The sequence below is a fragment of the Protopterus annectens genome, chromosome 3.part1 (assembly GCF_019279795.1).
Source record: "Protopterus annectens isolate FY-2018-M chromosome 3.part1, PAN1.0, whole genome shotgun sequence".
NCBI lineage: Eukaryota > Metazoa > Chordata > Ceratodontiformes > Protopteridae > Protopterus > Protopterus annectens.
The window spans coordinates 1,490,672,430-1,490,695,764 of NC_056732.1; the positions used below are offsets into that span (position 1 = coordinate 1,490,672,430).

General features: G+C 42.9%; 1 protein-coding gene across 2 annotated transcripts in view; it reads right to left on the reverse strand.

Moving 5' to 3' along the window:
* Window positions 1-23,335, reverse strand: part of GSDME (gasdermin E) — a 1,102,496-nt gene that overhangs the window by 723,776 nt on the left and 355,385 nt on the right. Inside the window, exon 2 of one of the 2 annotated variants that reach the window (XM_044067554.1) lies at window positions 22,913-23,022. The exons of the other annotated variant lie outside the window; for it this stretch is intronic. The gene's annotated coding sequence lies outside the window, so the exon portion shown is untranslated. The remainder of the gene's footprint in view (window positions 1-22,912; window positions 23,023-23,335) is intronic. 2 annotated transcript variants of the gene reach the window in all.

The following is a 23,335-nucleotide window of genomic DNA, read 5'->3' on the forward strand; positions in this document are numbered from 1 at the left end:
ATTTTTTTCTATAGCTCACTCATCAGGTTTCTTAGAAAGTTTTATTACAAGGAGATTGGAAGTACTTAAAATGTATAGTTTGTTAATGTGGTGTGACTGGCTAGCTAATGCAGCTGTAATTTCCTTGGAGGAAGTATGTAAAGAAACAAATGCAGATATTTCCCATATATTACTATTTCTTACAGTAAGAGAGCAAGGAAGAGAAACTAAACACTTATCTGACCTCTTTAAAAGAACAGGAACAAAAGGTAAAATCTAAAACTTTGGAGTATATAATACAATTTAAAAAATGGCACCCAGGACTTAAATGTGAAAAAAAAAACAAAAAACAAATCCAATCTCTGGTGGCAAGTATGCAAAATATTTCAGTTTAAAATAAAATCCTCATCTTGAAAGAAGACTGTAAAACAGATTGATAGGATGAGCAATCTTATAAAACAGCAAAATGAACAACTCTCAACTTCTCTAACAGACAATAAAAGAGGAATATATGAAGTTGAGAATCCAATAGACTTCTTCTAAAACAAAATGTCTCATTTAAAAAAAAAACTGATGACTTAGAGAACAGAGTGAGGAGAAATAACATAAGAATATATGGGATTCCTGGGAAATATGAGGGAGAGGGTATAATTATTTTTTTAACAACATAGCTTCACAAAATTCTAAATGTTCCTGAAACACAGTTGTTTGGCTTTGAGAGGGCACACAGGTCCTTGACTATACCATCAAAGAACAAAAATGCTTCTGCAAGCTTCGTCATTGTGAAATTCTTTTCCAGCTTTGAAAAAGACATAATATTAAAAACAACCTGCTCTAATCTTCCCAGTAGACTTGGAGACAATTTTATCAGATTTGACAATGATTTTTCTACATTTCTACAAAAGTTATGAATAAAAGGAAATCTTGTTTGCCATTTTTTAAAGAACTAAAGAATAATAATATTAAAGTCAGCTTATTTTCAGCAAGAATTAAAGAGACCTTGGCTAATCAGATAAAAATATCTGACATCCTAGAAGAAGACACATTTTATATACACTCCAACAAAATTCTCTCCCTTCCTGAGGACACGGACTGTAACTCTATATTACTTAGGAGACAGAGTAAACACATTCATGGAAAGTAGTCAAAAAGAGATAGAAATTAAGAAACAAATGATGTTTTTCATTTTCTTATGTTTGCGTTGTGTCTTTTCATTCATCACCTTTTTTCACTACTTTATGAGTAAGTAAATAAGGTAAATACTGTATCTTCAGGTAGTTATATCACCAGTGCTAAAATATTTGAAAAGTACATGTTCATATGTGCTTAACCACTGACATGTACTAATGTATACCCATTTATACACACACAAACACACACACACACACATATATATATATATATATATATATATATATATATATATATATATATATATATATATATATATATATATGTATTTTTGTGAAGACAATGATAATATTATAGGCATTTACTTTTATATACCTTTAATGCTTAGCTAACAGGTAATGTATATTGAATAAATTGATGCTCCTTGATCTAAATTAACATAACTTCAATAAGAAGTGCTCAAAAATATTAATCTAGTCTACTTCTTTCTTCTGTACAGTGTTACTGTAGAATGACTTTTTAATAGATTTGTGATGAGGACTAAGTTTAAAAGAAAAAGAATATTGTAACTGCCCTGTAAAGTGGTCTCTGTCGAACCAGTGCTTCATGTCCTTACCCAAGTAGCTGACACACACACACACACTCTTGGAGATTTGTTTTACATGCATACACACACACACACACACACACACACACACACACACACACACACACACCTGGGAAAGGCTGGCACAGCTTTACCACCTATTTCCCCTTTTGCCCAGCCTATAAGGTAGTTACCACTGCCACCTGAACCCCTCGCCAGCAACCTTAAGGCTCTTCCAAAGGTACCTAGTATACTGAGTGAAATTAATATTAATACAAATGGTAGTTTTACCAATAGTAAGGCTATTAGGAGTGGCCCACACAGTGTCACCAAATAAATATGCAAGTATGCTCAAAACTTAAATATCTGTAGAAAGATCAGCCACAATGAAAGGGTTTTACGTATAGAATTCATGTAAAGTATGTATTAATTGTACATAAGATCTTAAAAATCAACAATAGTATGAACGAACATGGGTTAACCATGTCATTTTAGTATTTTAGATATTTAGTACTTATAAAGTACAAAAATCTTTGTCAGTATTTTATGGTATATAAGAACATTTAGTATTGTTTCTTCTGTAGGGTTAGGGTTTGAGTTTTGCATGTGGGTGTGTCTAAATGTGTAACACTTTTGTAGTCTTTAGAAACTGTAGTTTCTATGAGTACTAGTTTTCAGTTTGTTGTCAAGAAGAATGAAATGAACTGATTAACTAATACTGGTTAATTACCTAATTAACTAATGCTCACTGACTACTTAAGGGCATGCTCTCAATGTTGTTTTTATCTGAAAAAGTCACAGTATTTACTGCAATGAAAAGCATTTCATTTTGGATTAAACTGCCATTTCTCATCAATACAGGAGCTACCAGTTTTATGATTACTTCAACAAAGACTGAATAACTTCCACTTTCCAAACACACAATTCAGGCTGGGGGGTTGTCTTTAGTCCCTTTAAACTATCCAGAAACAAAACTTGGTGTTCAAATTAGTCTGTTTAAAGAAAAGCATGCTTTTATTATATGAAATTCTGTCCCTCTAAATCTGTTAAAGAGATTACAGTTCACTGTTTATTGCACACACGATGGTATATTTTTAGATATTCCTAATGAACCCCCAAAATTATATTCAAATACCATTTGTACAGATGAAGATGCTCTTTTTGCTATTCTAACAAAATGTGGTATACAAAATACTGTCTTGGAGGAATTAAAGGTAATCCCTCCATAGCACTGGCCTACCCATGAGTATGAGGTAGGGCTTATAAAAGATGTAGACCCTTTCCATATAACACTAAACTGTATGAGCACTTGCATGTGGTAATTCAATATACTTTGTCGGTAAAAGTGAAAAAAGGAATCAGACTGTTTTTTCTACCTTGTTACTATAAGGTATCATTATCATAAATCGAATTCCCTATAATGCTCCTAATTTACCAGTCATGAAATCAGGGAAAATACATATAGATTTGCACAAGATTTATGAGTAGTGAATGTAGTAGAAGTACTAACATTTCTGGTAATCCCTAAACCTGCAATAATTCTAAGCAGTATTCTATCAGATGCCACCACCTTTGCAGAGATAGATATCTCATCTGCCTTTTCTATTTTTATACACATAATTTTAGTCACACCTGTTCACATTTACATATACAGGACAATAGTGCACTTGGACTAGAGTACCATAGGGATACGTAGAATCACTCACTCTTTTTCCTAGAGAACTGAAGAAACAGTTGAACAAGAATAAATCTCCTTGTGGCTCTTTTTAACTCAGTATGTAGATGATTTACTTTTAGCTTCAAAGACCCCAAATGGCTGAAAACAGGATACTATTTACTTCTGACAAAGTTAGGATTTAAGGTTAGCAAAGACAAATTTGAAATTGTACGTTCAGTGTTTGGGACATCTTATTCAGCAGGTGCTAGACAGATCTTGCCTTCATGCATCACTACAATACAAAAGTACAGTTGTGTACACTTACCATAAATGTAGATGTTTGAGTGTATTCACTGTTGCAGACAACACATTTGAGTTATCCCTGCCAGGGTAGCCCTCAGCCGGCTCAAATACCAAAGACTTAGTATTTCTGCATTGGTTGCTGTCGCTTGAGGACTGACGTCAGGCCGTCAGTAGTATAAAGTAAGGCAGCCGACGCCATTACATCAGTTTTTCTTGCCCTAACCTGTCAGGAGCCCCCAAAGTAGGAGGCCAGGTTCTGGTGGAAGAACCCCACCAGTGGAAAATAAATACCAATATGATCCTTGTAAGGAAAGGAGAACAACAAGGACGAATGGTAATAAAAGGAGAAAGAGAATAAAGGGGGATGGAGGGAGGGAAACCAGGAATGCAACAGTGAATACACTCGAACATCTACATTTATAATGTGTACACAACCGTACTATGTTCTTCGTGTTTCACTGTTGCAGTCATCATATTTGGGTAGATTCCCAAAGCTGAGGAAATAGGTGGAGGCAGTCAATGAAACCAGAGGCTGGCTAGGATGCCCTGCAAGACTGCTGAGGCAAACCTTGCCCTGGATTTGGAGAAGAGAGGCAGGTGGTAATGCTTGGTAAAAGTGTGAACAGATGTCCAGGTGGCAGCCTCCAGGATCTCCCTGGTGGGGACTCCTCTGAGGAAAGGTGCAGAGGTGGAGGCTGCTCTGGTGGCGTGTGTCCTGACCCCCATGGAGGGAGGCTTTCCATGCTGTTTGTAGCAGAAATGGATGCAGTGTGGTATCCATTTGGAAATGGTTTGCTTGGAGATGGCTTTGCCTTCTGCCCCTGTAGCAAAGCTAACCCGAAATTGATCAGACTTTCTGAAGGATTTAGTCCTGTCCAGATAAAATCTGAGCTGTCTGTGCACAACTAGAGAGTGAAGAATCCTTTCCCCCTTGTTCTGGGGATTAGGAAAGAAAGTGGGCAAATGAATGGAATGGTTGAGAGTCACTCTGGACACCACCTTGGGCATGAAGGATGGGTTAGTTCAGAGGGATATCCTGTCTGCATGGAAGATGATGAAGGGTTCCACAGCCATGAGTGCTTGCAGCTCAGAGACTCTTCTGTCTGAAGTGATGGCCAGAAGGAACGCTGTCTTCCAGGAGAGAAATTTTAGCTCTGCAGAAAAAGCTGGTTCAAATGGAGGCAGAGTGAGCTTTTCCAAGACAAAGTTAAGGTCCCAAACTGGTGTTGGTGCCCTTCTGGGGGGCCTCAAGTTGCTAGCCCCTCTGAGGAACTGTTTGATCACAGGGTGTGAGAAAAGGGGCTGCTCAGTGGGAAAATGAGCAGAAATAGCAGAGGCATTATTTTTTATAGAGGAGAAAGAGAGACCACTGTGTAGTAGGTCAGCTAAGTAATCCAGGATGAAGGGGATGGAGGGCTGTGTCGTATTGGCTCCCTTAGCCTGGATCCAGGTGCAGAACCTTTTCCATTTATCTGCATAAGACTTTGTGATGCTAGGAAATCTGGCCTCGCGGATAACATCCAGAACCTGTTTACTGAGGATGGCAGATTGGTTCGGGGTTAGGGAATAAACCAAGCTGGCAAATTGAGTGTCTGCAATTGGGGATGCAAAAACTCCCCTTCCCTCTGGGTCAGGAGGTTTGAAATCTGAGGAAGATGCCATGGAGGCAGTGGGGACAGGCTGTGCAGCAAGGGGTACCAGTGTTGTCAGGGCCACTCTGGAGCTATAAGAATGGTCCTTGGTTTTTCCTCCCTTATTTTGAGCAGTACCCTGGGGATGAGAGGTAGGGGAGGAAAGGCATAGCCCGATAGATTGACCCAGGGGAAGGACAGGGCATCCACTTTCCAAGCCATGCAGTGATGCTCCCTGGTGCAGAATTTGCTAAGCTGATGGTTGGTGTGGGAGGCAAAGAGGCCAACCTTCGGGGTTCACCATTTCTGGGTTATTAGGATGGAGGTACTTCTGTTGATTTGCCACTCATGTGGGTTCAGGAGGTTTCTGCTTAATTGGTCTGCCAGAGAGTTGAGAGAGCCTGGAAGAAATTGTGCTAACAGGTGTAGTTGCATGGAAGAGGCTGTGAGCCAAAGGGTCATGGCCAGCCTGCATAGAGGGTAGGAGTGAGTCCCTCCCTGCTTGTTGATATACCACATCACAGTCGTGTTGTCTGTTTTGATCAGGAGAATCCCTGGAGAGAGAAGGGGTTTGAAAGCTATCAAGGCGTGCTGCACAGCCATCATCTCTTTTTGATTGATGTGCAGAGGGATTTGCTGTGGGCTCCATTGCCCTGTATGCACCTGCCGTCCAGGTGTGGGCTCCATTGCCCTGTATGCACCTGCCGTCCAGGTGTGCACCCCAAGCATAGTCTAATGCATCTGTGGTGAGGGTCTGGGCAGCAAGGAGTGGGGAGAAGGGCAGTCCCTTGTTGTGGGAGCATGCTGTTGCCCACCAAAGAAATTCCTTTCTGAGGCAAGGAATTGCAGGTAGAAGAGTTTCCAGGTCTTGAGAGTGTTGACACCAAAGGCTCTTTAGGTACCATTGAAGTTTCCTCATATGCAGTCTGGCATATGGAATGAGTAGTATGCAAGATGCCATGAACCCCAGAGCTTGCAGGATCTTCCTTGCAGATAGCTGGGGGCTGGTGGCTAGTTGAGAGAAGTAGGCTGTCAGGAAAATTTGTTTCTCTGGAGTAAGGTATGCCATCTGGGATGCTGTGTCCAGACTTGCTCCCAGGAAGTTTATCCTTTGGGTGGGCACCTGTTTGGATTTCTTTTCATTGATCGTGTACCCTAGGGAGGCTAGTAGGGTCTTTACAAAGGCCAGATACTTGAGGAGCTTTTCCTGGCTGTGCCTGAATATGGCAGTCATCTAAGTATGGGTAAATTTGAATATTTCTTTGTCTGCAAAAGGCAATGGCCACAGCCAGACATTTTGTGAAAACTCTGGGAGCAGTAGATAAACCAAAGGGAAGCGCAGAGAACTGAAAGTGTTGAGATCCTGCCCTGAAGGGGAGATATTTCCTGCATGATTCCCTGATAGGAATGTGAAGGTAGGCCTCTTTTAGATTTAGGGTGGCTAGCCAAGTGTCCTTGGACAGCATGGGTAGCACCTGCTGGAGGGTGAGCATTTTGAATTTTGGGATCACCAGGAAGGTGTTTAGAATGGATAGCTCAAGGATGGGGCACCAGGTGCCCTCTTTTCTGGGCAACAGAAAAAGTCTGGAATAGACGCCTTGGTCTATCTGTTCTGCAGGAACGTGCTCTACTGCCCTCATAGAGAGCAGGGAAAGGATTTGCTTCTGAGCCTCTGCCCACTGATTTGGTGGTAGATCTGGGAACCCTTTTGGGGTTGGAAGGGTGTGGAAGGAAAATTTGTATCCCTGAGACACAATGTTCAGAACCCATTGATCCTTGGTAATGGTGGCCCAGGTGTTTGAGTGAAAGGAGAGTTTTCCTCCTAGGGGTAAGTGAAGGTGGGTGGAGGAGGCAAGTCATTGTGAGTTCTTACCATAAGGGGGTGGCTTAGAACTCCCTGAATTTGAAGTGGAGGTAGTCAACTGCTCTGATTTCTGCATTCCCTGGGGCTGCTGTCTGGGGGGTCTGTTTCCACGGTGCCTAGGCTGGGCCAGTTTACTCGGAGCAGGAAAGGACCAGTTTTTGGAGGAACAATGTCTGCTGAACCTTGGGGGCTGGACCTGTAAGAAATCCTTAACTGTTTGCATAGATTTTGCTTTTTCTTCCATCTTTTTTAAGACCTCTTCTGCCTTACTGCCAAATAAGTTATCGTTGTGCAAGGGGGCATCCAGCAATTTAGATTTGACATGGTCTGGCAGGGGTTGCTTTTTAAGCCATGCATGTCTTCTAATGACAGATCCAGTGACTTCTGCTCTGCAAGAAGCTTCTAAAGCATCAAAACCATAGTGCAAAGTGTGTTTAGTTACTTGACTTGCAGAATGCATTACGTCTTGTAAATCTTTAGATTCTGCACAAGCAGGAAAGGAAGAATTTGTTTTGTTTAAGGAGTTCCAAGGTATGTTGTTGAAATTTCAGCATATAGAACTGACAATTTAGTGCCCTGATAGCAAGAGTAGATGAGGTGTATACTTTTTTACCCTATTAATTCAGTGCTCAGGAATCCCTGTCTGAGGGGGTGGGATTATGCAGGGTTTCCCCAAAGGAAAAATCCTCTGGGGGAGAGGCTGAAGGAATGGATTCCTCTACATTAGAATCCTCATAAGTAGAGAGGGGTTGCATGTCTTCACAGTCAGATGCATGAGATTCATCTGACTCTTGTTCAGACAAAACTACAGGGGACAGATCTCTTTTCCTTTTTGAGGGGGTAGATTGGCTTCCCCTGATCAGCATAATAAGGTCTTCCATCATTTTAAGCATTTGAGACTAAGGCAAGGTAGCAGGCGCTTGAGCGTGAGTCATCGGTTTCTTGGGTGTAGTTCGAACCCTGGGCCTAAGAAACTCAGTTTTTGAAAGAACGGTAGTCGTGAAAGAAGACATCGGTTTGTGTCGAGATTCAGTAGTGCCAAGGACTTCCTCGGATGCCGGTGCCTGCTCAGTGGCTCCGAACCCATCCAAGGTAGAGACGTCCGCAGGATCCTTTGTCAAAGAAGAATTCTGCGGTATACCAGACTTCAAAAGGATCTCAGAAGCAGCTTGTGAATCAACTGAAGCGGGCATCAGGGGCTGCGAAATCGCCTCACTGTTTACCGGAGGACTGACGACTAACTTAACGGAAGCACTGTCGGTAGGTTTGGAGCTATGCGATCTGTCTCTGTCTTTATCTTTACATTTTTTTGGAAGATCTGCTGTTGGATGGCTTACCGAAGCCATATTGGAAGAGGACAGTAAATGAAATATCTGGCTACAGCAAGGGCCGGACGACGGACAGTTCTGCTGTTGAACAAAGCACAGAAGCGACAACGGGGGACGTCATGGTCTGGGCCTAAACAAGTGATGCAGTAACAGTGGAAGTCTCGGTGTGGTATTTGCTTTCCACAGATGACACAATTATTAACTTTTTCTGACATCAGTTAGTGCAAGAAAAAAGGATACCCAGCAGGGTACTTAGCTTTAGAAGACTTCAACTTCAATTCAGAGACAAAACTCAGGTAGCGGCTGACTGGCACTCTGGTGAACTGCTTCTGCTTCAGGCTCCAAGGCAAGAAAGACTGATGTAATGGTGTCGGCTGCCTTAGTTTATACTACTGACGACCTGACATCAGTCCTCAAGCAAAAGCAACAGATGCAGAAATACTAAGTCTCTAGTATTTGGGCCGGCAGAGGGCTACCCTGGCAGGGATAACCGAAATGTGATGACTGCAACAGTGAAACATGAAGAACATCTGCACCACATCTTACTGCACATTAAAAACAGCTGCAGGCTTTCCTGGGGCTAACAGGCTAGTGTTGACAATGATTTCTAACTATACAGAAGTACTAAAACCTTTAATAGAATTATTAAAGAAAGATTCTCCTGAACCTTTGTCCTGGTAGGATTGTCATAAAAAAACTTTTGTACAATTGAAAACATTACTTTTAAACCCTCCTGCACTTGGATTAACAGATTATTCTAAGAAAGGTTTCTTGTTTTATACTGAAGCAGCAGTAGGAATTTTCGATATTCCTACTGAACCCCTAAAAGTACATTCAAATACCATTTTTGCAGATGAAGATGCCCATTTTGCTATTCTAACAGAATGTGGTATAGAAAATGCTGGCTTTGAGGAATTAAAGGTAATCCCATTCCCTCCACAGCTCTGGTTTACCCATGAGTATGGGGTAGGGCTTATAAAAGATGCAAAGCCATTCCATGTATAACTAAACCTTATGGGCACTTGCATGTGGTAGTTCAATATACTTTTTCGGTATAAGTGGAAAAAGGAATCAGACCTGTTTTTCGACCTTATTATTACAAGATATTATTGTCATAACTGGAATTCCCTATAATGCTCCTAATTTACCAGTCAAGAAATCAGGGAAAATACATATAGATTTACACAAGATTTACGAGCAGTGAATGTAGCAGTAGTACTAACATTTCTGGTAGTCCCTCTCTTACAATACAGAAATGATGGTTATAGACCTGTCACATACTTCACTTCATCTCTTTATTCTGTAGCAGCAGCCCTCCCCCACTGCACGAAGGCAGTGACCACGATGGCATAAGAAATAGCTGACAGTTCCGTATTCTGTAGAGGCACGGTTATTGGAAACTAAAATGCAATATTTATCTGCTGCATGACTGTCATATAAATATGAGTTGTCCTTATTTAATAAACCTTCTTTACACATTGTTTGATGTCCACCACTTAACCCTGCTTCTTTAATCCCTACAGTAGGAGATGAAGGTGAACCTCATGAGTGTGGAGTTGTTAACACTGTGCTTCTTCTTACATTAGATTTATAAAACATTCCAGATCTAGTTCTTTTTGTGGATGGCACCTGTGTTTGAAGAGATGGGGAATTTGTAGTAACCTTTTCCGTTTACACATGACAGAATTTTGCTAACTTGACAATTAAATAGAAATGTTCCTGCTCAAGTAGCTCAACTTGTAGCTATTACCTAAGCCTGTAAGACTGGCAAAGATCAGGCAGTAATAATTTTCACAGATTCACGTTATGCTTATGGAATAGTTCATAATTTTGGGACACTTTAGAAAGACAGAGATTATTTAACTTCAGCAGGAAATGTTATTAAACTGTTACTAAAAATTCAGTTTTTGTTAATGATTTATTACATGCTTTATTTCTTCCAGAAAAGGTAGCTGTGGTTAAATGTGCTGCACATAAAAATGATGATGCCTTTATAACCATACTTCTGCAGATATGGGGGCAAGACAAGCTGCATTGTCTTTTCCTATTCAGGCTTTATTATTACACCAAATGAATGTCACTGACAACAATTTTTCTTTACAGGAGTTCTTAACTTTCCAGAAACAGACACAGGACTCTGAAAGAATAAGGTGGATAATAAATAATGGATACAGCTGGTCTCCGAATCTTTTGAGGATGTCTTCTTGTTATTTTATCCATAACCTAGTAGATAATCAGGCAATGCCTGTGCATATCACACTGCATCCGATGCAGGTTCCTGTCCTGTACATATTACTCTGCATCCGTGCATTCTCCTGTCCTCTACATATCAATCTCTCCATCCATCACAGCATAGTCTGGGTGTGATTCCTGTGGATCAGTGGATGACAGATTATGCTTCAGATGGTAAAAAGACATTGTGCAAACTAAGTACTTGATACCAAGTTTGGACTCAGCAGTAGTACAAGTTTGGACTCAGCAGTAGTTCATAGGTTAATAGGAGATTACTGAGCTAACATCTCAAGAGCCCTTAAAAGCCTAACCAGTTTTACACAATGTTCTATCCCTACAGGAAAGATAACAAGGGTCAGCAAATGAGGTTTTGACAATTTTTACAGACCACCTTTGTCCATAAGGGACATGGGTGCTACCCCAGGAATGAATTTGCGATTTCCCATTGTGATTGCACTTGAAGATGGTCAAGGAAGGGCTCTGCTTCACATGACTAGGAAGCTATTCCAGAGGACGGGCAGTCTATGGGACACACATCTGTCTCTCCAGCATGATCTATTCATGTCAGATCAGGTTTAGATCCTTGTAGTGGGTAACCCTAATACAGTTAGTTTTGTGAATATACAAAATTTTCATCAGGGCAGGGTCAGAGACTGCCTTGTACATCAGGCATAGATCACTCCTCAGTAATTGATGTGAAACTGAATACAGTGATAGGGCTATTAATCGGTCCAAATATGACATGTTGCTTATACCTTGCATTTTTTTGGTGAGAAACCTCAGAGGATGTTCTAACTGTTGTAGGTGCTTGGCGTGGTACATGGCAAAGGGTACATTGTACTCGATTATTGGTATGATGAAGGTTAACTACAGTGGTACAATGACATCCTTAGATCTGGATACCATGCCCTTACTTATAAGCTGAGTCACATAGAAAGATTTCCTCACCACTGTGGACTAATGTTCAGATCACTAACTATCATGATCTCTCATCACTGGGCCCTCTCTTACGGGGGTGCTATCAATGTTGTAATTTGCAGGGGTATTTGATTTCTCAAAGGATATTATTATGCACTTCTTCACATTTAGTTTGAGGCCAAGGCTCGGACACCAATCACTTGACTGCATCAGTCCTTTCTGTAGGAAATCAGCATAGTTTGGGGACTCACTAACTGTCCCCAACTTACAGTCATCAGAAAACTTGTTCAGCCAAAGGCCATCTACATTTGCCTTGACATCTGAGAATTATGTCGCTAACATGAGGGGGTTCATCACCGAGTCCTGTGGTACTCCACTGGTGACTGGACTCTTGCTGAATGTGGTTTCCCCCACTCCAAAATCATGTGTCCTATCTGTGAGCCATCTGGCTATCCATCTAGTGACATAGAGGTTTATGCCCAATTTTGTGAGTTTGACTATAACACCCAAGTGGAGTACTGGGTCAAATGTCTTTCCCAGGTCAAGTTAAGTGGTAGGGACTGACTTACCCTCATCCATGGCCTTGGTGACCCTCTCAACGAAGTCCACAAGATTAAGCAGGCAGGACCTGTCCTTCACAAAGCCAAACTGCATCAAGTCTAGAGTCTGGAGATTTCCTATATCACTGCTATTCAGGTCCATGATTATCCTTTCCACAGTTCTGCTATCAGGCTAGTCAGACTTATGGGTCAGTAGTTTCCTGGGTCCACTGACGGTTGTGCCTTGTGCAGAAGGATGACTGTTGTTGTCCTCCAGTCAACTGGGACAAAGCCTGGATCTGCAAGGTCATGTTTCAAGCTATTTAACAGGCACTCTGGGATTCCATCAGGGCCCATTGATGCAGTGTTTCCAGCTTTAGAGAGCACAGTGATAATCTGTTTTTTGTGATAAAAGGCAAAGGAATGGTAGGGGGTATTTCTTGGGAAGTGAAAGGAGGTGATGAGAGGATGAAATCTGAGCTGAATTTATCTGCCAGCAGTTTTTGCTATTTCTTCTGGCTGAGTATAGGTAGTGCCATCTATGTCCAACTCAGCATATTGTTGAGCGTTTCCCTTGAGATTTTGGACATAACTAAAAAAATGCTTTGTTGTTATGTTTTGCTTGGGGGGCTACTTTAGTCTCATATTCAGCTTCTGAAGACTTATCTAGTTCCCTAATTTGCATGTTCAGGGATTTTTTTTCATAGTTGTGCACTCTCCCTCTTACTTCTAGACAGGAATTCCTTCCTTCTGTTCTATAGTCTACTTATGCCAGGAGTTCACCAGGGTGATGTGTTTCCGACTAGACCTGGGTTTAGTTCAGTCAGGTACTTCCATTTCTATGCAACTGTTTAAGTGGTTGTCCAGGGCATTCATGTATACTTCTGCATAGACCTCCATGTTTTCAGGGTTAGAGGGAGCTTTAAGATTACCTATGCTATTACTTAATAGGTAATTTGATGTGGAAAAATTATTTAGGGTTTTAGGGTTTAATGGTGGTTCTACCATTACACTTATTTAAAAGGATGCCAATTTATGATCCAATCTTACCCGTGAGGACATTATGCTGGGGGGGGGGGTGCAATGCACCCCCCATGTTTGTGAGTACTATGTAAAAGATATCTGAGCCCATAGTAGGAATGCAGACCAGCATTGCACTGACAAAGTCCAGGAATCTCTGAGCCTACATGTTAGTGGTCATGTATGTTTCTCAGTTTATGGAGGGATAGTTAATCACCCAAGAGTAGTCTGTTGGGCTGAATGGTAAGTGATTTTAGTAACTTCAGGTATGCAGAATGGTTTTCAAGGTTCATGGTTGAGGACATGTAGTTAGCGATGACATGGGGGGTTGCCTATGGTCAGCTGGACATGGGGCAGCTCAAGTGAGTCGTCCTGCTTGACCAATCTTGAAGTGTAATTTTTTTTATGCAAATGGAAACACCTCCTCCTTCCATTTTTTTTTTTTTTCTTTTCAGAGGGTGGTCTGAATATGTGATAGGCAGTATAGCCGTTCATTGCTGGGGTGCTTTCTGCAGCCTTGTACCATGTCTCTGTAACTGTACAGATGTCAGCATTGTCCAGGGCAAGCAAAGCTTCCAGGAAGTGCAGTTTCTTGTTAAGACTCCTAGCACTGAGCAGCAGTACCTTCAGCTTGGTGTTACAAGAATTTGTTAAGTTGGTAGGTCTGTTGGTTTGGCACTGCCTAAAATGGCATTATGGGGGTGACTAATGCCTTGGCCAGTATTCAAAAGGCTAGTGGAAACAGCTGCAAACCATCTCTGGAAAAGCAGCATGGTCTTTTGATTATGCTACCCCAGGCAGACAAACACTGGATCCTCTTGGAATGACACCAGTAGCTAATCCAATTATTGAAGTCAATCATCTTCTGTTCATCATGTCTCTTTTCATAGAGTCCAGGGAGGTATATCTCAGGTCATTCACACCGACATAGACTATGACTGAGTCATACTGGTACTTGTGGTTGAGTGACCTAACTGCCTGCATGATCTGGTGAATCATGGTACCCGACAGGCAACTTACTGTGACACTCTCTTTCTCCAGCCTGGTGAAAAGGGAATACGTGCGTCTCACAATGGAGTCTCCTATGGTCAAAATGTTTGAATGTATGGTGTTTCATCTGAGGTGCTTGCTTGTGGAGCCACTGTAATATGTATTTTTATGTGTACTGGTTGGTGTTGACTTGGTTTTGTCTGCATGTGTTTTCTGATGGCAGTGTATGGAAGGCCTCTGAGGTTTTTGAGTATTTCCGCATACGTGGGTTTAACTGTCAAGACCTTATTTAGTGAGGGAATTGATGTGCATGTCCTGACAACCTGTTTAACATATGATCTGTTAGTATGTGTCGTATCTCAATTTTCATAGTGTAACTACATCTCTCGCATACTGTGTTTGTTTCAGGATTAAATGGTTTTCAGTTAAATGAGACAACTGCTACATGATCTCAGGATGCCCTTATTCACTAGGCTGGTGACAGAGATAGCAGGAAAGTGCCTATCCGTGGTTTCAGCTTTTTTTACTATGGGTTTAACCAGGGAGAAGAATGGGGAGATTTAACTGGAATGGGATGACAGCACATGGATGAAGAATGGCTGCTGTACTGAGTGTGAATCGCAGCTATCCAACAAAGCGATGTTGCTCTATGCACAACTCCGACGTTCCTACAGCAACAGGGGGTACTGGGGAAGGTTGCAGAGATAGTTATTCTAAGGGAAATTTTAACTTGACAGCTTTTGCATCTATACAGGCACTGCTAACAACTGCTGTGCAGAGAGCAGCCTAGTACAAACACTGGGCTTATACAGAATCAGAAAAACAAGTTTTATAACAGCAAGGCCTACAGACCAAACGCACAATAACCTTTCAGTCAGCAGCCCAAATCTCTGATTTCTGTTTGCTACAGAATACACCTGCCACAAGAGTGCAGTCATAAAACACTCAATGTAAAAATGCTGGCTTTAGAGCTCAAGGGCAGGGAAACCCCACAACCTAGATACTACAGTCCTATAAAATTAGCATACACAATGTAATTAAATACTACAGCAGCAGTGGAAACTGTTCAACTTTGAAACTCTAGTGCTAGAAATATAAAAATACAGGATTCCTGGTCTTGCATGTTGTAGTCCTGTCTAATGCAAGACTTTAACTTTGGAGTTTTAGATGGTGACCTTGCCCAGCTGCAGTGAGTGCAGATTCCCACATTGAGGGGTCTGATCAGAATTTCATGGTCTAGTCATATTACCCCCCTCTTGAGCAATCTACATTGCTTTTTCAAGGTCAATTTTTAAGATTTTAGTCTTAATTTTCTTTGCACATAGGTTCTGGATCTTAAGAATATTGTCACTCTAACCCAGACTAGGTACCTTAGATCATAAGGTGATGGGCTGCTGGATATTTCTAGGATTGAAACAGAGACCCCAGCTTGATACTGTTATGCCTGTCTTCATCTTTTAGAAGTAGTTATCTTTCTTGATTCAGTCACTCTGGAAGTCCCTTAACTATGCATATGAAAATCTTCCTTAACATTCAAATTATGCTTAACAATAACTTAATTCACTGTCTGAGAAGGGGTTGGGAGGGTGGCCTAATGGTTAAGGTGTTTGCCTTACAAACACAAGGTGCAAGATTTGAGTCTCACATGGGATAATTGGTTAGGCTTAAAATGGCTCACAAGGGCAATTAGCTTAGTACTAATCTATGATCTATGAGAAAGGTTTTACTCCTAGACATATAATTATATATTAGAAAGAAATAAACTTATACTACTGAAAACTTCCGAACTGTTAAAAACAAAAACAAAAAAAACAATGAACAGACGCTGAGCCAGAACTGTTAGTTGCTGAGAGCTTTCGTTCGCTTTATTGATAACAATCAAACTTCATCAGAGCAAAAATAAGAAGTTATGTACCTACTATAATGTTCCATGTTAGTTGTCTTCTTCTCGCCTTCTTTCTTGCTGGATGGGTTCGGAGCCGATCCTCGGCTCCGACTCGGCCAAAACTAAAGCTCGAGAGCTAATTCCCCCGGCTCGAGGCTCCCCTATATCCCACAATGCTAGGCGGCAACTACTCAGATCTCGTTTGATAGCTATACCAAGCAATCCTAGTCTCCATAGAATGGAGTAGGGAAACCCACCTCAAAACAATCTGCATAAAAAGTATCGCAGACTGCGGTAAGGATAAAAGAGGTGGAAGAACGTGTGGGAATGACAACTTCCAGAGGAAGAACACAAACTGAATTCCTGTCGGTCTGTCCAGGCTTGGGGGAAGGAGGGTGGGACTGAAAGAAGGCGAGAAGACAACTAACATGGAACGTTATGGTAGGTACATAACTTCTTAATGTTAAGTTGTCAATCTCGCCTTCATTCTTGCTGGATGGGACCGCGTCCCTAGCACCTTATCCCGGGTGGCCTATCGGAACAGACTCTTGAGAACAGTGGAACCAAAATTGGCACGGCTTCTGGAAACCATGTCCAATTTGTAATGTGAAATGAATGTATGAGGAGAAGCCCAGGTGGCTGCTGCACAAATGGAATCTATTGGCAGCCTATCCTGAAAAGCTACGGATGTAGCTAATGCCCTAGTTGAATGAGCTCTAGGTCTTGAGGGTAGTTTTTGGTGTCTGATCTCATAGATGAAGGTAATTGTAGAGGTGAGCCATCTAGAGAGGGATACTTTAGTAACTGGAAGGCCCAATTTCCCTTCCACATATGACAGAAACAATTGATTAGATTTCCTGAATTGTTTAGTCCTGTCTAAGTAATATTTAAGTTGGCGATGAACATCCAAAAAATGCAGCTTTTGTTCTGACCTGTTCGAATAGTTAGGGAAAAAGACGGGGAGATCAATAATTTGGTTTAGGTTTATTTGAGAGGAAACTTTAGGCAAAAAGGATGGATTAGTATGGAGGGATACCCTGTCTTTGTGAAACACTAAGTAAGGAGGACGACTGCACAGAGCATGGAGTTCAGATACCCTTCTCGCTGAAGTTATAGCTACCAGAAAAAGTGTCTTCCAAGAAAGCAACTTCAGAGAACATGAAGCCGCCGGTTCGAAGGGGGGAAGAATTAAAGATGCCAGAACCAAGTTCAAATCCCATTGAGGCGGGGGATCTTTGATTGGAGGTTTGAGAAGAAATCGCCTTAAAAAGGCTTTACAGAGTTTGTGAGCCATGATGCTAGACTCTGAAACACCAACATGAAAATTTGATATGGCAGCCAATTGAACTCTAATGGTAGATGCAGAAGATCCTAAATGAAAGAGTTCTGCTAGAAAGTCTAGAATAGTCTGGATAGGTGCAGTAAAGGGATCTATGTTTCTTGATGTTGCCCAAAAAGAGAAGCGTTTCCATTTGCTACTATAAATCTTCCGGGTAGAGGATTTATGACAGGCTATCAAGATATCTTGGACCGAGCGAGATATTGAGGGAAGCCTGGCTAAGGTTGGAATCAGAGAAACCACGCTGTGAGGTTTAGAGAAGGCAGAGATTGGTGCAGCTGACCCGATTGGTGGGTTATCAGATCTGGTACTGGGTCCAGATGCCAAGACTGCTCCAAAAGGTAACAATGAAGAAAGGGAAACCATATCTGTCGAGGCCAGTAAGGGGCAATGAGGATCATTGTCACTCTCAAGGCGATGGCTTTCTGAATTAGTTGAGATATCAGTGGAAAGGGGGGAAAGGCATATAGAAGTCCCCGGGGCCAATCGTGGACTAGAGCGTCTCTGGTGGGATGGCCTGGTAATGGGAAGAGAGTGAAGAAGTCGTGACACTTGCTGTTTTGGGGAGTAGCAAAAAGATCGCAGCAAGGCTGGCCCATCTTAGGAATACTTCTTCTAGAACTGATTTCTTTAGAGACCACTCGTGCGGCATGAGAATTGCTCTGCTCAATTTGTCTGCAATAACGTTGGATTTCCCAGGAATGTGCATTGCTATCAGAAAACGCTGAGAAGAGATCGCTCATTGCCAAAGTCTGAGTGCCTCTCGACATAAAGGGTATGATCTGGTTCCGCCTTGTTTGTTGATGTACCACACTACGGACATGTTGTCCGTTTGAATTGCAATAGTCCCAGTGGGAAGAGAGTCGTGAAGGGCTTGCAACGCTAAAAGCACTGCTCTCATCTCTAAGACATTTATGTGCAAGTGGCACTCGAAAGGTTGCCACGTGCCCTGGACTGTCCTGCCCTGATAATGCCCCCCCACCCGATCAGGGAGGCGTCTGTTGTCAACGTGGCGACTGGGGGGGGAGAGTGAGGGGTCTTCCTCGGAGAAGTTGAGGTGATGTGATCCACCAAGACAGTTGATTCTTGCATGATTGAGTTATCAATATGGTATGGGACATCGGGAGCTGTTGAAAGGACCATTGAGTAAACAGCATCCATTGGAGGATCCTCATGTGAAAGCGAGCTAAGGAGAGAAGGGGAATAGCTGCTGCCATGAGTCCTAACACCTTTAAAACTAGTCTGGCTTTGACTTTGTTGCATTGTAAGAGAAGGGAAACTTGGTTCCGAATGTCTGACACTCTCTGCTCTGTGAATCTGGCTGAAAGATTGAGTGTGTCTAAGATGGCGCCTATAAAGGTAATAGATTGACAAGGCGACAAGGCAGATTTTTCGAAATTTATCGAAATGCCTAGAGCTTGGCAAGATTGGATGGTGAAGTCCCTGGATAGAAGAAGCTGATGTCTGGTGGTGGCGGTAAGGAGCCAGTCGTCTAAATATGGAAACACCTGGAATCCTTGGCGTCTCAAGTGAGCTGCGACCACTGCCATGCATTTGGTAAACACACGGGGGGCTGTAGTGAGACCAAAGGGCAGGGCCCTGAACTGGTAGTGACTGGCTCCCAGCCTGAAGCGGAGATATCTCCTGGAGCGTCTGTTCATCTTGATGTGGTAGTACGCGTCCTGAAGATCTATCGAGCACATCCAATTGTCCTGACCCAAGAAGGGTAGAATGGGCTGTAAGCGTGACCATCCGAATTTTGTTTTCCTGACATACTTGTTTAAGTAGCTGAGATCCAGTATGGGTCTCCAGTCCCCTGTTTTTTGGTACCAAAAAGAATTTGGAGTAGATTCGGATCCTTGCTGGTCTGCTGGGACTGATTGGATAGCTCTTTTTGATAGCAGCTTTGAAATTTCTAATGCTGCTTGTTCCCTTAGACCGGGTGGAACGTCTGGAAGGGATCTTTTGGGTTGGGATGGGATGTGAACAAAGGGAATTTTGTAACCCTCGGATATTATCGACTGTACCCATTTGTCTTGAGTAAGGGAAAGCCAGGCTTTTGGGTACAGGGATGATCTTCCTCCGACTGCCTCCAAAGGTGGACAGCCGGGCAGCCCCTCAGGGATGCTGAAAAGGTTTGTCAGAGAACATTTCTCTGCTACCCTGGTTTTGCGGACCTCCTCTGCCTCTAGGGAGGCGTCTATTATTATTATTCCCCCCTCTGCCTCTAGAGGGGAATCGGCCTTGTGCGTCAGATGAGACTCCCTGGGATTGTTTGTGGAACCACATCTTTCCTCCCCTCTGACCTTTGGGATAGGGTCTAGAAGGGGCAGAAAAACGGACTCCTACAGCAGAGAGAGTCTTGCCTTCTACCTCGCACCTGGTCAATGTATCCTTCACCTGTGGACCAAACAAGGATGATCCATCAAAGGGAGAATTGGTGAAGGACGCCTTGAAAGGGTCCGCAAAATTACATAGCCGCATCCAGGCATGACGTCGTAAGGCAACACCTGTGCCTGCGGCTCTACTCGCCCCATCTGCAGCATATGATACCAGCCGCATGGAGGAGTTAACGATGGAATTCAGGGTTGCCAACTGGGAGTTCACTGTGTCTTTGAACCCCTCAGCTGTAGGATCCTTTATCAGTTCACCCATATCCTTGAGTAAATCTCTCTGGAGACGAGTGAAGTGGCATAAGTAATTCAGCGAACGCATCGAAAAGGTCGCTGATGAGAACATCCGCTTGCCGTACCTGTCCATGGTCCTAGATTCCTTATTAGGAGGATGGACAGGAACCGAAGGATCAGCTAACTCCTTCTTAGTGGCCGCAGCCACCACCATGGCATCAACAGGGACACCTTTGGAGAAAAATCTTTATCTCTAGGGGCAGTAATAAATTTAGATGGTCTCCTCGGGTTGGTTCCACTGAATCAGGAGCCGTCCAAGCCTTCCTTGCCACCACTTCCATAAGGGGTCAAAGGGAGGGACACCCAGGAGGTAGAAGGGCGAGAACCAAATGCCTCAAGATACACTGACTCATCCTCCGAAGGGTTAAGGGCTGGCCAGTTCCCCCTCTGTTTCAGGATCTCAAGGATGTCAGCAAAGAAGACATCCTCAGAGGGGGATCGAGGGAACCTTCGATTCCTCTAAGTCAGTGTCAGAGGTGATAGACTCAGGGGAGTCAATGTGCTTCCTCTTGCACTGCCTCTTCCTTGGGGGATCTCCTGCCGGGTCAGGAGAGGCCTTGGAAGAGGAGGAAATTCCCAATGGGGAAACTTGAGGAGTTGGCTCTCTGCGGTCTAAGACAAGGGGGTGAGTAGAAATCACCGCAGGCACTGTAGATGGGGGGGCTGAAGGAGCCGACTGTGAGGCAGAACCTGGTTCTAGCACGCTCCGCATGACCTCGAAGGCACCCCTGTCAGGCAAGGCCAGAGGCCCCCGCTCCGAAGAGACAAGGACCTCCCCCGGCACCGACAGGGACGGCTCCGAAGCTGATGTCGGAGCCGAACTCACCAACACCGAAGCCCCTAGAGGGAGAGCGGGGTCGGACAAGGGTCCGATGCCACTCGCCCCCTCGGAGCCGACGAGGGAAGCTCGGCGCCGAGATTCCTCCAAGGAGGAGATCGGAGCAGACGACGGAGCCGAAAGGGAAGGTATCGGATCCGACGCACCGACAGCCATGGCTCTGACAAGCCCTGGCTCCGAACTCAAAGGAGTCGGAGGAGGAATGGACTGGGGAACGGAAATAGCCATAGACTGGTGAGTCGGGCTATGCAGCATTTTGGCCAGTGCCTCGGACTTGAGAAGTCTACTCACTACCCTTTGCAAATCATGGTCATATAACCTGGAAGACCGTGAGGAATGAGTTTTATGGCTCCGTTCAGAAAGGAGAGGGGATCCTGGCGCCGAATGCACGGAGCCGATAGAGGGGTATCTGGACCTCTTCCTAGACTGTGGCTCCGGTAAAAGTATCGGAGCCGACGGAGTTTTATCAGCCTCGTCTCCAGCCGGAGCCGAGGTAACAGTATGAGGCTTGGAAACTTCGGCTCCAGCCGGAGCCGATGTCGAAGCCGACTTTGTCTTTCCAGCAGTCGACTCTGGAACCGGAGCCGACTGTTTGGAAGTTTTGGAAGGCTTCCCCGACACAGACTGAGTCGGGGGGCCTTCAGGCTTTAATAAGCCCCGCAAGATTAGCTTGTTCTTGCGTTCCTGCAGGACTCTAGGGCTAAAACCATGACAAACAGCACAAGAGTCCTGCAGGTGCACAGGTCCCAGGCAATACACACAAGAAGTGTGACCGTCTGTCAGAGACATTTTCTGACAGCACGAGTCACACTTCTTGAAGCCTGAGACTGTCTTTTGACATTGTAAAAAGGAGTGCCTGACACAACACAAACACACTACAGACACACCCTTTACAGAAAAAATTATTAAATTATTAAATTAAATTATTAAAGGCTAAAACAAGCCACAAACACACACACACAAGCCCTTAACAGAAAAAAGGACAACTTATTTAGTCACTAATGGACTAGGGGAAGGGTAGGGGCCGAAGGCCTACAAGATAAGGGAAGAAAGGGAAAAAAGACTCGACAAACAGGGGTCGATTGATCTAAATACTTAAATTAAACTAAAAGGTTATGTATGACAACAAAAAAGGGGGTTTTAGAAGTACCTAATAAGGTAAAAGTCTAACTAACCTGCCTGAGCCTGTAGAAAAGCACCTCGTCAGCTATAGCGGCAAACGAGATCTGAGTAGTTACCGCCTAGCATTGTGGGATATAGGGGAGCCTCGAGCCGGTGGAATTAGCTCTCGAGCTTTAGTTTTGGCCGAGTCGGAGCCGAGGATCGGCTCCGAACCCATCCAGCAAGAATGAAGGCGAGATTGACAACTTAACATGTAATGTTTTTGCAGTACTGTGCGAGCTTTAAATAGTCTAACTGGTATAAAATATGCTTCACTTTGACTGGTAGATAGACTAGTAGTATACGGACTAATGAGAGACACTGCTGTAAAACAAAAGGTTTTATCTGTTATATTTCTCTCTCTATATATTTTATCTCTCATTAGTCCAAATACTACTGCATTAGCATAGTCTATCTACCAATCATAGTGAAGCATTTTTTATACCAGTTAGACTATTTAAAGCTCGCACAGTACTGCAAAACATTACTTATTGCTCTGATGAAGTTTGATTGTTATCAATAAAGCGAACGAAAGCTCTCAGCAAATAACAGTTCTGGCTCAGCATCTATTCATTGTTTTTTTGTTTTTGTTTTAGTTCGGAAGTTTTCAGTAGTATATAATTATATCTGTTTCTTACCTACAACTTTTAATACATTTGATGCTTTGGCTTAAGCACCTTAATTAAAAATAGTAAAGAATGAAGACACTCCATGGGTACTCATTATACAAGACCCTCCTGAAAAATAAATTTATACTGCAGTACTGACTATGTAATTCAAAAAACATTTCAATACAACAACCTTTACACATTTTGGATATTTACCTGTCTCAGATAAACGGTAACACTAAACGTCAACTGATGGCTGCTAAACTGCTATGCACAGTGATTGTTGTCTTTTTCAGTCAAATCATGTACGAATCCAATCTGTTGTACTTAGAATAAAGGTAAGAATACATCAGTAGATCAGTAGAGATGTAAACAATGCAGACTAATAAGCTGCAAAATTGTATAGATAAAAGTGGGGATTCTGTTTTTGGATTTGTGCATGCATGCAGAAATTCAGAGCTCAAGGTTCATTAGAAAAAATTCAACAGTGCTACATGTTAACTGTGGAATTAATCTGCCATGTCAGATACTGTCTGTCACTGGTTTAAGGCTGCAAGTTATAAATAAACTTCTTGTAGTCATCGATTTGATTCCTTTTGTTACTCCTTATGAAATAAGAATAAGGCCTTGTGCGGTCCA